This window comes from Stenella coeruleoalba, assembly GCF_951394435.1.
Source record: "Stenella coeruleoalba genome assembly, chromosome: 6".
NCBI classification, from domain to species: domain Eukaryota; kingdom Metazoa; phylum Chordata; class Mammalia; order Artiodactyla; family Delphinidae; genus Stenella; species Stenella coeruleoalba.
The window spans coordinates 53741391-53755730 of record NC_137151.1 but is presented as its reverse complement, the minus strand read 5'-3'; the positions used below and the strand labels follow the sequence as shown (position 1 = coordinate 53755730).

Genomic DNA, 14340 nt, shown 5'->3' with positions numbered 1-14340 from the left:
GTCGGGACATTCAAGGATTGGTAGGATTTTAAAGAGGTAAAGTAGAAGGAAGAACATTAGCATAGGGGCAGCGGTAGGAATAAAACAGATCTAGAGAATTTCACGTAGTCCAGTTCGACTAGATCACGAGGAAGAGAAGGGCAGAAGTTTAATATTGGGGCAAGACCGGAAACGTCCATGATTTCAAAGATAAATATTTAGAATTTAATGCAATAGGGCAGAGTGACCCACGGAAGGGTGGAACAAAGAGTGATATGATCAAAGCAGTTCTGATATTACTGCAGCGAAACAAAACATCCTTTCTTTCTTCCGTTTAAACAAAAGGAAAACGACTTTTGAGAACCTAGTACTCTGAGCCGTACTATTTTCATCACTTTTCAAATACAGGTAGAAATTCATTGTGTTTTATTGAAACTCATAAAATCCCAGTGAAAAGTTTCCTAAAATGTTTACCTTGAACATCAACTTTTGTTCCTAGTGTGAATAACCAACCAGACTTAGTGGTCACTGGTGCATATGAGGTAAGTAATAAAGCTTTCTAAGCGTGTGTCAGCGAGTCATACTCGAAGACCGTGTCATTTGACAGTAGCAGCTTCTAGAAACCTCATTTTCAGAAAACAGCCTCTGTGTTATAATTTGTGGGGTTTGAAGGATATAGGTGGATAATCAAATATGAAATTCCATAGAGGATATATCACTATTTAAAGAATCTGAGGCTAGAAAAATCTAAATGAAACAGTCATTGCTCACACTTTAACAGTATCTGACTGCTACAGAATAAAGTACACCAGTAATCATTTCATTTTGCCAGAAAAAGTAAAAGATATCCCCAAGTAATGCTTTAGAGTTTCGTTAATACATTTTGTCACAATAAATTTTTACTTAGGAGGGCAACATTTTCTATTAGTTAATTTTTTCCCACTAATTTTAGTGAACTAACAGAACCAGAGCTTGACCTAATTAAAATCAGAAACAATGTTTTGTCTGCTGCACAAATCAGAAACCGTATTTTAAAAGAATCAACAGAAAATTTTCAACTGAAAAATGGGAAATAAGAACACAGATACGATATAGGAAGAAATATTTAACCCAAAGAACTAGTAAGAACTGCCAAAAAAAGGTGAAAATCCTGGGAAACAAGGGGAAAAAAAACCAAAACAAACAAACAAAAATGGTCACATTCACGTCAGGACACAAAATTGGAGTTCTAGACAAACTCTGACCACAGTCATTACCTCAGCATCCTCAGGTATTCAAACCATTAGCTCCTCAAGCTTCCTTTTCCTAAAATGCTCCTGAGATCAATCCCTGGTCAGGTAATACAGGAAGAGGTCTAAAGTTGTTCGACATTTCCTGGCTTGTAGCCACGTTGGCCCTTGTTTTTCTCACGTGCAGTTGAATCTGATCATCTCTCCCCCCTGCCTACATTTCTTTCCCCCATCATGTCAACAATTCTAAAACAAGGAAATATACAACACACCCTTTTATTAGCTTCTTCTTCCTCTATAAAACAACTTCCAAGTTGCCTTCTTATCTCAAAGGTGATGAATCCTCGTGGAATTTCCTGAGTATTTTGAAGAGCATCTAAAACCACTTTTATAACACCATCTAAAATTAGCCAGTTGTGGGGATCCCAAACTTAATGACTAGTAATTTTCCCCGGAAACTTCAAATGAAAACAATATCCTATTATATACAACTGGAGAGAGTAAAAGGCAGGCCATCTGACACTTTGTTTTAAGCAAGGGCGTTAAAAGTGGCAAGAATGAAAAGTTATAATTTTTAACTCCAATCCTAGGCTTTAAAACTTCAGAGACACAGTGAAAAGTATCATTTAGTTCATGTACAGAATTGTATTGTAAGTTTCTAATATGCTTTTCCATAGAAAGTTTACTTTTGAAAGTATATGATTGTTTGGCTTTTTAATACACTGAAGTACAAAATAACAAACATTCTTGAAACAAAAATGATCCGCTGTAATCTTCAGGACACTTTAAGTCTCTCTGTTGCTGAAGTGATATTCTCTTCACCACAAAATTGTCTCCAGCTACTTGAGCGCATGTTAACCTCTCCCTTCCATAACCATTGGGTACGGTACTATGCAAGATCTTACGCTGGTCTGTAACTGTTCAACATCTATAGGTTCTACCTTGTTAAATGAACTCTAACCTTCTCAAAAGCAGGATAACCATATTTTTCTTTATCTTGTTACTATATAATGCTGCACAAGACTACAGAAAAGTTCATTTAAGAAGTCAAGTGTTACAGATGTTTGATTCCTAATGCTCTTTCTAAAGTGTTGCTTCTGTACTTAGGACAACCTAGTGAGTCTGGTTGTTGACAAGTAGAAAAAAAATCAAGTTCTGGAAAACCTGAGCAGAAACTTCATCACATGAAAAAAATAAAGAGGAGAAATTACATAGTGATCTGGAAATTGTTTCCTGTCTCTAATAACCATAGCTGCCACTAACTTCCCCCTCCCCCTTCCTTCTATCACACACACCAAGTTAACGGGGAAAAAACCTGGATAATTCATTCACAACATGCAAGAGCTAAATTATCCAACTATCTGCATTCTTTCCCCAAGTCTTCCCTTTTTGAATATAAAAAGTAAAATATATAAGAAAGAAGAAAGTAATATTTTGAAGTCTACTACCTGAAAGGAACATCACTAGTGATTTTACGTGTTATATCACATATTATTATCTACATTTTGTCAGTGAGACAACTGAGGCCCAGTGAGGTTGAATAGTTTCCCTAAAGCCAAAATCTCTGGTTTTCTTCCCCCACTACATCCAGCTAGAGTTTGTCCCACAGTTTAGTCACTCATTGAGGAAACATTTATCACAAACTAGTCACCACTCTAGATACTGGAAATACGAAAGTGTGTGAGGCAGCCCACGCCCTCTCACAGAACGTACATTCTAGTAATGAAAGCAGAAACTAATAGCAAACGGGATAATTTGAGAGTTATAATTATTCGCCAATATGACTTATGTACAATGATAGTCAAATATTTCTAAACATCTCTGCGATTAAATAGTTACAAAAACAAGAGGGGAGGCATTGACGATTGGCCCTCTTGTCAATTACTGAGCTTAAGCCATTGCGTCTTTTAATAAATCAGAGGCAGAGAGAAGGAAGCAGAGTATTAATGCTACTCAGAATGTCTATAAAATAAAGTGACTATGTGAGACATCAGAATGGACAGCTCCAACAATGCTGGTTCTCAAACCCCAAATTCCATCTTTATCCATTATTACTAAGGTACCGCTGCATCATTGGACGAGTTGATTTGGAAAAACCAAGGGAGTGTTGTAACTTGACATAATCCCCCTATGAGAAACGCAGGAGGGTTCCAACATCCTCATCATAAGGTTCCCCAGGCTGCACGTGGTATGCGTTGAGCAATGGCACTCAGCGACTAGAGTGGTCAGTAGCTACCAGGAAGTGCCTGGCCCCCGTGTGGCAGTTCCCATTACCCTCCACACTCCAAAACTTCACATCTATTAAACCTGGGAACGTATGCAAAATTGTTTTGTTTTAAGCAATGAGGACTCAGTGGAACCTACTTTTCCATCCCATACCTATTTATACAAGTATAAAAGTTGACCAAATTAGTTGTTAGCTATTTCTATAGCTGTCCCCACCCTTTCCCATGATATTTATAAAGTGTTGCATAATTTGGGTTGGCCCCGTCACTAAGAGAACTTGCATGTGTAAACTTCTTTGGAACTCCTGAGGAGGGCAGTTCCCGGAGTGAATGCTCCCTCGCAGAAGACGGAAGGCAGGCTAGAGGTCAAGGGCTCCAGATCAGCCCTTCATTCACAGGGCTATACGTTCCTACCAAAGCACGCTTCAAGTCTATTTTTGACTCAGAAGTTACTACGTGGGGAGTAGGGTCTGTTTTAAGTTCATCAGGGTACACCTTCCATTTCCTCCTAAAACTGTCACACTCCAGCAGCTAAGATCTCAAAGAAGCCTCAGTCCCCTTCTAGAATCTTTCCCTCCCTTGCTTCAGAAGGGAGCAACAGTCCTTTTCAGACGAGCTGCATCCACAAGCCAGAAGTTTGCAGCAAACTTTCATTTAGACATCAACCCTCACCCCAAAGTCCTGCCACTTAACCAAGGAGGCAAAAGTATTCCACTCCACCGCCCCGCTCCCAGTAAGAATGAGCCCACGTTCTGTCGGTGCGGAAAAATTCTAAATCTTTCCCCAGATTCTGCCACCACCCACCCCAACACCGGACTCCACCCGGTCAGAGAGGGACCACCCCCCGCCCCAGAACCCAGGGGGCGGGGGCACGGGGGTCTCCCGGGAAGCACACACCTTAGATTGATCCTCTCGCGCGAGGGGAGAGAGAGCAGAAGCACCCGTTTCCGCGGGCCTGGGCGGAGTCTCTGCCTCCCCCGAATCAGCGCCTCGGTCCGGATACTTGCAGCGAGGCGCGCGTGGATGTCACTCGCCCCGAACAAGCTGGGCGACTGTAACCCGACGCACCAGAGCAGCCGCGCCCCCGCCTCCCCCGAAACTCGCGCCTCCCGCTCCCCTCCCCGAGGGTCGACCCCGGCGGCGCGACCGCCACATCCAGCTGAATACCTCGGGCCCAGGCTCCGCCGACCCAGCGGGGAAGCGCGGAAATGGAGGCGGGGGACCCGGCCGGGAAGGCGGGGAAGCGTTGCGAACCAGCGGGCAGAGAACGAGCGAGGTCTCCGCCTCCAAATGAACATGACTAGACCTGGGCGCGGGGCCCGCGGGGATGGGCCGCGGCGCGGCGTGTGCGTGGCCCTGGCCCTAGGCCCTGCCCGCGTCCTCGCCCGGACTCCCTCGAGACCCTCCGCCCAGCCTCGCCAGCCAGCTGGCGGGCCGGGAAGCCTCGGCGGGGCCAGGCCGGGGGAAGACGGCGGAGGTGTCGGATTTCCTCCGCCCTCCCCATTGTGGGCCGCCCTCGCCACCTGCCCGGGAGAGAGGAGACACTCGTTCGCCTGCACGCCGGCGGGACTGGCTTACCTGATTTCTCGTTACCCGCCCCCGAATCTGGCTTCCCCTATTCGGCAGGCAGGCTTCCCTGGGCCTAGAAACGCGTCTGGGAGGCAGGCGGGCCCCTGGGACCCCACCGTCAGAGCCCAAAGCCTTCGCCCGTGCTCCCCCCGCGCGCTCTGGAGGCGCGCCCGGCCGCCTGACCCCTGCCTGAATGTCAGCGAGAAGACCCGCAGGGAAAACCAAGCCCAAGCTTCAGGGGGTGGGATGCAGAGCACGGGCTCCTCGGGCCCAGCCTCTTACAGGTGGGGGGAGGGGAGAGCCCGGGCAGCAGAGCTGCAAGCTTCCCAGTTGCACCTCCAGAACCGACCCTGCCCACTGAGCATGCCCAGCTCACTTGTTGGCACTAGAAGTGCTAGGCGAGGCCAAGGGGGCCCAAGGAGGACGCAGATGGGGTTCAAATTGACCCATTTCTTTAAGGTCTTTCCTCCGAAGATCTCTGGGAGCTTTACACGTAACGTTTCTACCGTGGTACTGGAAAATACCCAGGGAAGGGTTGGAAAGGCCTTCCAAAAAAAGGCAGCCAAATTAGTTTGAAACAAAATCGCAGGGGTGGGGCTTTTTCAGCCAATTATTTATTGTCACTAATTTCTTTAAATACCAGATAATTATTATAATTGACCCAGAGGAATATGTAGTTTCATTGGGTCCCAAACTCATAGTAACAGGAAACCAGCCTATCCAATGGGTAGTCTATCCAGTGGAACAGCAGGGGATTGGGGCGGGGGTGGGGGGGTGTTAAATGATCAATGCTAGGTTCCCATCCCCACACCAGTTGAATCAGTCGGTGAATGGAACCTGGAAATCTTTATATTTTAAAACTATGGGTCTCAAGGTGTAGCTGGGGGAGCCAGCATTACCAGAGAACTTGATAGACATGCAGATTCCCGGCTTCACTCCAGACTACCTGATTCTTAAACTCTGGGGCCAGGGGCCTAGCTGATTGAACAAGCCCTTCAGGTGATTCTGGTGCACACTACAGCTTGGAACCAGTGTTGAAACCCTACCCCCACCCCATGATCCACGTGAGCACCCAGGCAGGGTTGAGAACCCCTCTAATAGACCATTGCTTTCACATTTTTTCAAATCCTAAACGTTTGTCTAGAAGAGCAACACGTTGCATAGAAAAGGAATAATCTGGCAGAATGAGGTGCCAGTCCTGGATTTTCTTCCCACTGATTCTCCCAGGACAGTTCAGTGCTTGGAAAATGGAGACAACATATTCACTTTTGTACCTAGCACAGTCCCTATAACATAATAGATGTTCTATAATTGTTCATTGATATGAAATGAATGCTCAGGTGAACAATTTGTTCCGAGCCCTATTATGTCTGCTGTTTATTTTCCCCACAAGTCCTGGTCACCTTGCTAGCTAACAAGCCAGCAGGGATTCAGTTCTCATCCGTAACCCATGACCACCCATGATGGTCCAATCCAAATCAGACCCTGACGGAATAGCACATGGGAGGAGGTAGAGAACTTTGAGGTGAGAAAACTCAGAAGCACTGGACAAGTTTTCACTTGCCAAGGCTGGGGCACAAAGCAACCAAAGGAAAGCAGGAGGACCCCAGGCATTGGTGGAATTCAGGAAAGGTATCAAATGAAAAAGGTGTGTAGGGGAGGGGTTAAGAGAGGAGAGATAAGAAAGCTTAACATGCCTGATAAGCATACAGCTTACTCTGGATCTTCTTTTTCTAAACAACCCACCTCAGCCCTCCTCTTCCCCATGCTCCATACACATCTAATTTCAACTACAGCCTTGAAAACAATTTTTAATTAGAAACCATTGTAAAATAATTACTTCCAATTACTGCATAAAAACATAGCTGATTTGTAGTTATCATAACTTAGGCATCCACTTTTATTCAAGGCAAAAGTGGTAAAAAAATTAACTTTTCAATATATACACTAGATAATTTCAGAAGAGGTTTATGATCCTTCTGCTTTAAGACCGACAGAGACTTACAAAATCAAGAACTCTGCCGTATTTACTCCATCAGTATCTTCTAGAAGGAATAAAGGATAAAAATAATTTTTTCCTTTTAGCCTTGAACATGATGCTTTAAAACTTAGGTTACTATTTATGAGTACCTAAAGTGGCTTTCCACCTCTCTACCTCTGCCCCTGGGTCTCGCTTATTATGATAAGAATTCCACTGAAAGAATTTGGCTGCTGACTGAGGTATCTAACAGTAATGTAATTTCCCATATGGATAAGCAATTTCTTTTCATTGTTAAGATAATTTTATGGGGAGGAGGGCAATAATCATTCATTGAGAAATGACTCTTCAAAATTAAGTATTACACTGGATACAAAACAATATTAAAAAGAAAAAAAGTCTTCCCTACACACATACACTTGCTACAGCTTCTCATGGAATTAAAACAAAACCAAACAAACATGTTGAGGGCTAAAAAGGGAGAAAACTGAGTGAGGGTGTAGGAGGGGAAGCACTTATCATAACTAAATTTAAAAACATGAATTAATTATTTTAGCAGAAAACGATCTCCTGACCCTACCAGTACCTCAGAGAAGTTAAGAGTCTTAAGTGTTTCTCCTTGTCGCCTTAAGCATGACTCAGCATTTGGAATGAAACTATGTTTACTGTCTTTCAGATTGAGGGTGTCAAATAACCCTGGTGCCACCTAACTCTTTTCTCATGTGCCTATGGAAACTTCAGGTCTATCCTAGGTTTTCAGGCTCACATGGCTACCGAAATCTGAAAAGCTTTCCCCTTTTCGTTCATTCCTATGTAAACAAAGCCTAAATTCGCCTGCCATTAATTTATCTTGCTTTCCTAGTGTTGTCAGGTAAATTTGGGTTATTTTCTATAGTCTGGTGTAACAATACAAGCGAGAAGTTCTTCCTTTCCCAAGCCTGGAGAGTAGGTTCCCTGACGCTTAGACATCTTCAACCCAACTGCTGGGGGTGACCTTTCCCCCAAATGGGGAACCTTCCATTGGTGATTCTATTACTCACCTTTTATGACCATTTACCACCTGCCCAGGGTCAACTGCTTTAGTCCCTACCCACTTCTAGAGAGGAACACATTTTCCCTGAGAGTTCGTTGGTTATCAAAGCTCATAATAAAATTATGGAATGTAAAGATTGAAAGGGGCCATAAATGTTATCAACTCACAGACTTTTGTTTTACACATGATGAAACCAAGGCCCAGAATTATTAAATACTTTCCCTAAAGTTACAGAGTTAGCCTAACATAGAGCCAAGACTAAAATGAGAAACTGCTTGGTATAGAGAACAGTGTGTGGGCTTCAAATCCATCCTCTTCTAAGTTCTTTAACCTCTAGCCGCTCAGAGCCTCAGTTTCCTTATCAGTGAAAATATATTGAGAATAGCAAACATTCAGTACTACTTACTCTGTGTCAGGCACTAGCCTTAACAAAGTACTTGTAATCTTTAATACTCTGAATAACTATGAGTTTTTTGGTTTGGCTTTGTTTTTACAAACTGGGAAATTGAGGCACAAAATTGTTAAGTAACATGCGCAAGAAAACACAGCTAGCAACAGCCAAACTGGAACTGAATGGGATAATATATGTAAAATGCCTAACATGTAGATGGTCGATAAAAGTATCACCAATGTCATTTCCCTGCCCTGAACCCCACACATTCTGACTCATGACCAACACCTGGCCAAGACACCTTTGTTCTGAGCTTTGATTGCTGTGTATGCTCACATCTTTCTTCCATTCTATTATTTTAGTACTTTCCATAATTTAGGAAGTACTGTATGTACCTATAATCTTATCCATTGTTAACAACAGTTACAACATTAAGAAGATAACCAAACATTAAACAAAGACTTCAAGTTTACTACTTACAAAAACAAAAACAAAAATCCACTAATATGGAGTTTCTAGAAGATTAGCAGTGCTGTCCAGAAAAATCTTAAATCCTTGAACAGGACTGGACCAGAACCTTTGGAGCTTGGAGATTAGAGCAGTTCATTTATCATTTAGTGGGCCTCCACCTCCTTGTTACTTGAATTCTTAAAAGCAGAATTATAGACATCTAAAAATATCCAACAGAAAATCTTCCCACATCAGTGATTTTCAAAGAGTTAGGATCAAGAATGAGGTAATCATATGGTATATGATCCTTGAAAAGATGAAATGAAAATACTAAATATATTTTAATAGGTTTAACCCATATTTTAATGGGTTCTTTAAGGTTTATTTCTGCTTTATAAGAATCTGGGAAAGTCTTCTTGAAATAAATTTTTAAGGCATCAATATAAAGTGACACCAGGAAACTTACTTAGATGTAAAGGTCTTGTGGGTAAAGGAAATATGAACTTCCTTGGGCAGGCATCCACTTTGTTCTTTGGACAAGGCAGCACTGAAAACAAATGTTGGTGATATAAATTGAGTAATGTTGTCTCTGGAACATAGCCTCCTATTTAATAGCAGGAGGAAGGTTGTGGGCAAGCAGATATGCCCCAAATAACTCATGCAGAGAACATGAAAATGTATTAGCTTCTGATGTGGGAGCTGAAACAAAATGGAGGATTGGGTTCTTCAGAGTAACTGTTTATGATTCAGTGAAAGAGGCAAATAAGCCGAGAGTAAACAGCCCAAGAAACTGGAGATTTGTTCAGTTCCGTGTCTGAATACCTGTTACATAACCTGGAGATGGCTTCAATCTCAGCAGTAAATGCTTAAAATAAACTTGATTACAGTTTCTAATGTTATAATGTGATTTTGTTTTGAATGAGTGAATCTGAATAGCAAAAAAATAGAGCAACAATAGCAAAGGACAGGGTTTAGGCCTGTGCCTGATCAGCTTTAAAATAAGAAGAACGTTGTGTCTTAATTCAGCAGCCTTGAAGCATGTGGGCAATGACCTAATTTCTTCCAAGCCAAGAGGAAAGTCCTTTACACACAGGGGTATAGGCCAGAGAGTAACAGGTGCTGTTCCCTCAGCAAATACCTTGGACTCAAAAGGAAATCTTCATTCCTCCTCTGTCAGCAAAAGCATCATGCAAAGCCAAAAAATGAACCATGGAAAAGTAGAGAATTTTTGTTCTGTTATCTTTGAGTTACATATTGAAGTTTATTTTATTTTATTTTATTTTTGCGTTACGCGGGCCTCTCACTGCTGTGGCCTCTCCCGTTGCGGAACACAGGCTCCGGACACGCAGGCTCAGCGGCCATGGCTCATGGGCCCAGCCGCTCCGCGGCATGATGGGATCTTCCCGGACCAGAGCACGAACCCATGTCCTCTGCCTTAGCAGACCGACTCTCAACCACTGCGCCACCAGGGAAGCCCAAGATTTATTTTTAAAATAGCTCTTTTGGGGGGCATAAAACAAAAGAAGAGAATGGTTCAATGTAACCTTTATCAAAGAGAAATTTGAAAATTTAATGGAAAGTCTATTAACAGTCTCTAGAACACACTGTAAATAGATAATCCCACTTCCTTCTTGCCTAACTTTCAACCCTGGTCAAGTTTCTGAGAACTAAGGCAGCTTGACATGTGATAAAAAGCTAGAAACTGGTGTCAGGGCATCTGAAAAAACAATTTTTTTCCTAGTAAATTTAGAGGATGTGTGTTCTAAAAATATCTTTCAATAGTCAAATGTGGAGGAAGGCACTTTTTCCTGAGCATGTGCTCTTCACTATCAAACTGAGCCTCTCAGAGTTTTGAAAAAGAGTAAAAGTCCAGCCCTCACAAAGATGGCCTTCCTACAGTGGGTCTCAAAGTGTTGCAGGGTGGAATTCTAGCTTTTCCATGATTTTCCTCACCCTAGACACAATTTACATTCTTGCTTTGGAGCTATGTGAATGCAAATTATCCCCAGGCTTAAGGAGGTAAAGTGAAGACTTAAAAGCTATCCTATTGTAGGCTGAATAGTGGCCTCCCTGGAACCATTAAATGTCACCTTATATGGGGGATGGGGAGTATTAACAGATATGATTTAATTAAGGATCCTGAGATGGAGACGTTTTCCTGAATTATCAGGGAGGACCCTAAATGCCGTCACATATAACCTTATAAGAAAGAAGTAATAGGGAGGGTTTACACAGACAGAAGAGTATAAGACAATGTCATCATGTACACAGATTAGAGTAATGCAGACACAAGTCAAGGAACGCCAGCAGCTGGAAGAAGCAAGGAATGGATTCTCCCCCAGATCTTCTGGAGAGAGTGCAGCCCTGCTGACCCTGATTTCAGTCCAGTGATTTTGGACTTCTGGCCTCCAGAACTGTGGGAGACTATATCTCGTTTTAAACCACCAAGTTGGTGGTAATTTGTTACAGCAGCAATAGGAAACTAATACAACTTCCTTCATTTATTTTCCTTTGACACCAACATCAATCTATCTCTAGAGCTAGCCCGTCAGTACATCACTGGCATTTGTAGGGTATTCTTCATTCAAGATGCCAAAGCAATTTACAGCCATGTAAATGAGCTCAATTTTCTGCCTTGTGGGACATTCAAGCAATACCAGAAATTTCCAAAATTTGAGAGATGCCTGGACCTTTTTTTCTTTTTTTTTTTTTTTTGAGCTTTCTAATAAGTGAAGAAATACCAAAACAAGGTTGAAAAAATCATGGTATAATCTGAATGTTACAGTTAGCCAACTAATGCTTAGCAGAAGGAATATGTTGGTAATTGTCCCTATAGCTTCATTTAGAGATAAGAGCAAAATTTGTAATTTGAGGTCTGTGGTAGATGGATTGACACACCACCCAGATCCTCCTTCAAGCAGAAATTCTTTTTCCAGCTGCTGGAAGCATCTCCAGCTGCCAACTCAATGAGAGAGCTGCCTCATTCAAGGCCATCCCTTTTCTGGACTGGTCCTTACCCTGTGATTGAGTGAAGCAGGGGTATAAAGGCTCAGCTGGATAATTGGGAGATAACTCTAATGGGCTGTGTACTCTCCAGAACTGCCTTAGGGGGTGAATGAGGCTTTGTTGAGCTTGCATCACAATTCTACTTCTTCCTCTGTCCACTTCTGCTTCTGCACTCTTCTTTTCACAAGTATCTCTAAAACTAACCTGCATGTCATACTCTGTCTCAGTATCTGCTTCCAGAAAACCCAAGCTGTGTCAGAGCCTTTCATAAATGGGAAGCCCAGGTAACCAAACCCTTGAGTTCCACAGAATTTTAAATTCATTCTTTCTCCTTGCTCTGATTTATCCACTGGGATTATACATTTCCGTCCAGCTCAAATAAAGAACCACATCCTAGAGCCAGGAGCCTTTGCAATCTGCTCTATATATCCAAGGGCACCAGGCTTCTCTGAACCACATATAGTTCAGGAGTATGAGTTGCCATATTTTCCCCCAAACCCTACTTCCTTTCAAGTTTCTCTAACTTACGTGTTTCTAATTTTAGTCAATCAATGGATATTTATTGAGCACCACCTATACACCAGGCACTGTTCTATTGTTCCAGGGATACAGATGTAGGTGCTCAGTATCACACAGTCCAGATTGTAGCATGTGATAGGCTCTAGGTTGACCTTTACATATGCCTTCCAGGCAAGGTAAAATGAATTAATTAGGCTAGATGTAAGACAAGGAGTGGTGGGTCTGGAGCAAATTGGAGACAGCATACCACAGCTAAAGAGATTGCTCTACCTAAACCTGGTGATCAAACTTTGTGCTACCAGCTAGGACAACAGGTATATGCTTCCTTATGTGATGTAATATGAAGTCTGCATTATCACCTCAGAATTATTTTTGCCCCAAATGTTTAACCTAAATTAGTCAAGCCTTTAGATCTGAATCCCAATCCACAAGATAACTGACCCCTTCAAGGAGACAATGCCATAGAAGAAAAGGGGCAAGTCGGGGAGAGCCTGATCTAGAGTAAAAGTGGCTTATGTGACATAACTAAATGCAATGCATATGTTTTAATTGGATCCTGGCTTGAAAGGAAAATGAATCTGAAAGAAACTTTGGGACAATGGGGAAATTTGAATATAGACTGAGTAAAGATGACCTTCAGGAATGATGATTGATTTTTTTTTCAGCATGATAGTAAGATTGCAGTTCTGTAGGAAACTGTCCTTATTTTTAGAAATGCATGCTAACATATTTAGGGATGAAGTAATATAACCATTTGAAGATGGTTCAGCAAAAATATAAATGTATATAGGTATTTACTTTTATAATAAATATGGAAAAATATTACCTGTTGTTGAATCTAGAGGTAGGTGAATAGATATTTATTTGTATTTCTACTCTTCAGTTAGCCTTAAGATTTTCATAATCAAAATCTTGAGAGAAAATAAATGGGGCAGCCTTTACACAGCTCTTGTCCATTGCTGTCATGTAGGAATTAGGCCCACTGTTACTAGATACTCTGAATTTTCAAAAGAAGCCGGAAATCTGGGGTTTTTATATAGAATGCTTTTCCCACGTAAGAAAATATTAGCAACCACATCTAAAAGCAAATCAACAACAACAGAACCTCTGTGCAGGCCTGATACAATGTATTTGGATGCTGAAGCTCTAGGCTCTAATCAGCATCTCTGATTCAGATCATTTGCACCTTAACACTTTTCCTTACACATTGGCTCTGACCCTCCGTCCCTGATTTTCTTCTTTCTCAACGTGACATCTGGCTAACTCAGTCCTTTTCTCACCCTTGCTCTTCTTTTTTCCCAGCTGGCCTCTACTGCTTTGCGGTTTCATTGAGCAGTTGACAGATAATGTGAGAATTAATCAGGCTATGGATTTCTCTGGAGTATCAGATAATTTAGCAAACTGAGAATTGTTTAATAATTATCCTAGGGCACTAAACATTATCCTAATGATCTAAAGTAGTTATTAAACCTTCCCACTTAAGATTATTAAATTGCAACATCTGTCTCCAGGAAGCATTTCTATTGCATGTAATATTTGTAAAACATTTACAACTGCTTTTAGTTATATCTCAGACCCTATGATACATTTATTGTTTTCTTCCTTATTTAATGGCTAAAAACACTAGGCATGGAGTCCTAAGGGTAACTTGAGTCCTCTGTAGGAGAAGGTATTAGACCTAGGAAAGCTTCCTGGATGACAGGCTGCTGTTTATCCAACTGCACCACGTTCTCTCCAGGCCTTGTTTGCTTTATTAGCTAATTACCAGACTGCATATTCAACCCAGGTTCCAACTTTATTAAGGGCTATTTACTAGCTAAAATCAATACCGTTTCGATTAGACACCTGGCATTGCTTTTGGTAACTAAGCATTATTTGGGCTTCACTGCTTTTACTCCATCAGGGAGATGGGAAAGTGCTTTGTTTTGATTTTTTACACTTAGTGGCTACTGCTCTTAGCA

General features: G+C 41.9%; 1 protein-coding gene across 6 annotated transcripts in view; it reads right to left on the bottom strand.

Annotated features, from left to right (window-relative positions):
• Window positions 1-14340, bottom strand: part of GPD2 (glycerol-3-phosphate dehydrogenase 2) — a 199917-nt gene that overhangs the window by 127848 nt on the left and 57729 nt on the right. Inside the window, exon 1 of one of the 6 annotated variants that reach the window (XM_079923814.1) lies at window positions 5012-5244. The exons of 3 other annotated variants lie outside the window; for them this stretch is intronic. The gene's annotated coding sequence lies outside the window, so the exon portion shown is untranslated. Of the gene's footprint in view, window positions 1-4330; window positions 4578-4600; window positions 4617-5011; window positions 5245-14340 lie in introns of those variants that run through there. 2 more of the 6 variants (XM_079923815.1, XM_079923812.1) reach the window with 2 other exon arrangements.